A 2,980-nucleotide genomic window follows, 5' to 3' on the forward strand; every position below is an offset into this window, starting at 1 on the left:
ACATTCATACATAAGTACACAGATATTATAAAACCCTTTATAATACAGTGCTTTGTGTATTGTGTGTGTGTTTTACATCGATGTGGACAGTAGAGGGCCCTCAGTACCATTGGCAGCAATGAGCTTCTTTCTAGAGTGAAACTCGCTCTGAATCTCCAGAAAGTCTTGTTCTTGGTTTCAGGGACCACAAAGATGTAAGTGGCCACCAAGCAACATATAACGAGGAACACAAGGAAGCAGTACTGCTTTAGTCCATTCTGAAAGAGATTGAGAAAGAAAAGTTTGTTAAAAACAAAACATTTAAATTCCACTTTGTTTTTAATAATCCTCATCAAAAAGTAATTAACAAATATCATCATTTGATTGTTTTTACATAATCTGCAAGGAAAATAACGTCCTGTATCTAGGAGAAATGCAACTGCTTTGTGAAAATAGCCATATGTATGTGGGTAAAAGGAAAGAAGGTGCTCATATATACCACAATAAATGGAAAGATCATGCCAATGAAGAAGAAAGCGATCCAGTTGATAGAGCCACCGATCATGTACGCAGCAGGCCGATCGGTTTGGGTAAACATCTCTGTTGTTAAAATGTTTGTTACACCACCTACAGCACAAAGCACATTGATATTACTGATCAAACTAGTGTGTATACCAGTGTGTAGGCTACCATCATAATATAGCCAAACAATACAAGTGTGGAGAGAGAGATTTTTTAATACGTTTTTTTATTAAAGGAATAGTTCACTAAAAAAATAAAATTTGCTGAAAATTTACTCACCCTCAGGGCATCCAAAAATGTGTTTCTCCATCAGAACATATTAGGAGAAATTTAGCATTACATCACATGCTCACCAATGTATCCTCTGCAGTGAATGGGTACCGTCAGAAGGAGAGTCCAAACAGTGGATAAAAGCATCACAATAATCTACAAGAAATCCACACGACTCCAGTCCATCAATTAACGTCTTGCTGTAAGCTGCTGGAAATTGGGGGTGGGGGCTGAGGGGGGGACTCAATAACAAAGAACAGTGTCAAGCTGGAGAGTTTGGACATGTTCACGAAGGGGTTGCCAAATTTTGATCAAAATAGTGCTAGGACACTGAAGAGAGCACCTAATTTTCTCTACTTTCTTAAAGTAAAGAACATCTCTTACCCAGCGGGTGTGAGACGGAGGGTGAGGGCTCTTCCAGTTCAGGAGAATTAAACACCAAGCCAAAAGGGTTAAAAAGGCTACAAAGTCTGAGAAATGAGAAGGCAAAGAGTGGCCAGGTGGGAGAACCCCAAATAAACCAGTAATTGGACAAGGTGGAATATCGACAAAGGTAATGGCTGAAAATGAGACAAAAAATTCGCCTCCAAAAAGAAGACAGGGCAGGACAGGACCAGAACATATGGATTAAAGTAGCTGAACCACAATGACACCTGTCACACTCAGGGTCTATAGAGGGGTTAATGTGAGCTAGCCTGCTCTTAGACCAGTGGGCTCTATGTACCACCTTGCACTGTTATGAGTCTGTGACGTGTGCAGAGAAAAGAGGAGTTAACCCTGTTCAAGACCTCTTTCCATGTCTCATTGTTAATGACGGCACTAATGTCTTGGGACCAGACAATGCGTAGGTTATCAGAGAAAATTATATTTACTAATTTAGAAATTGACCCTTTAGCACAAGGATCCACACCCAGTATGGTGTCCAAATCGAAAGAAAGAGGCGCATTTAGAAAGTTGACCATTTTTTACCCACAAAATCTCGAGTTTGTAAATATCTGAAAAAAATGGCTTTTGGTCATATTAAACTGAGAGGTCAAGTGATCAAAAGAGGCAAAAACACCATTGATGTAAAGGTCACCAATAGAAACCAATCCAAGGTCTCTCCATAAGGCATAAGCACTGTCCAAGATGGAAAAAGATGGGAGTGTATTGGGGATAATAAAGGGGTATTATGAAGACCAAAATACTGCAAAAATTAGGTCCAGATTTTAAGACTATTTTTTACAATTATATTATTTGAATATTTCATTGGGGCCATTGTATATGGGAGCCATAAAAGGGCAGCCAAAGAGGAGGACTTATTACATGAGGCATTCTTAATGTCCAGCCAGGAAGAGGGAATGACTAAGTTGCATGAACGGAACCAATACATAGCAGATCGTATATTCGCTGCCTAGTAATATATTTGAACATTTGGAAGAGCCAGACCACCCATTTGTTTTATCTTCTGAAGAATGCCTTTTTGAATCCTTAGGGGTCTCTTTTTTTTTCGGAGACATGTCTTCCGGAGACATGGAAGAACAAGGTCACATGTAACAGCAGCATGGTCTGAAATGACAATATTATTATAAAATGAGCTAACCAATGGAAGCAATTTATTATCAACCGAAAAATAGTAAATATGGAAAATAATTGTTTTGTATTAGAATTTAAAAAGTGCAGTAATAGTTTTATAATTAAAACCAAAGGGTCTTTGCAATAAGCAAGTTTTGGGCAAAGCGATGTCAACAACTTTATCAAATTTAACAGAGTCCAATGTAAAATTCACTGGACCAACCGCCCAGGGGTGCGTTTCCCAAAACCATCGTTAACTAACAAAGGTTGCAAGTTCCATTGAGCTCTGTTGGTAATGACAGAATTTGCGACCATAGTTGCTTTTGGGAAACGCAACCCTGGTTGTCCCTAAAATAATTGCAGGAGGCCTAAAATTAAACAAGTCTACTCACAGTATAATAAAGCCCGACTGAGCTTATTGTACATCCAAACTAAAGTCTAAGTACACATCCTTTAGGCCAGGGTTCCTCAAATCTTGCCCTGGGGGGCCAATGCGCTGCAGAGTTTAGCTCCAACCCTGATCAAACTCACCTACCTGTGATTTTCTAATGATCCCGAAGACACTGATTAGTATGCTCAGGTGTGTTTGATTAGGGTTAGAGCTAAACTCTGCAGGAAAGTGGATCTCGTGGGTCAGATTTGGGGATCCCTTAGA

General features: G+C 39.4%; 1 pseudogene; it reads right to left on the reverse strand.

The window, feature by feature from the left end:
* Positions 1–2,980, reverse strand: part of LOC107667301 (solute carrier family 2, facilitated glucose transporter member 11-like) — a 17,637-nt pseudogene continuing 14,657 nt past the window's right edge.

This window comes from Sinocyclocheilus anshuiensis, unplaced genomic scaffold, assembly GCF_001515605.1.
Source record: "Sinocyclocheilus anshuiensis isolate Anshui unplaced genomic scaffold, SAMN03320099.WGS_v1.1 scaffold373, whole genome shotgun sequence".
Taxonomy (NCBI): Eukaryota; Metazoa; Chordata; class Actinopteri; order Cypriniformes; family Cyprinidae; genus Sinocyclocheilus; species Sinocyclocheilus anshuiensis.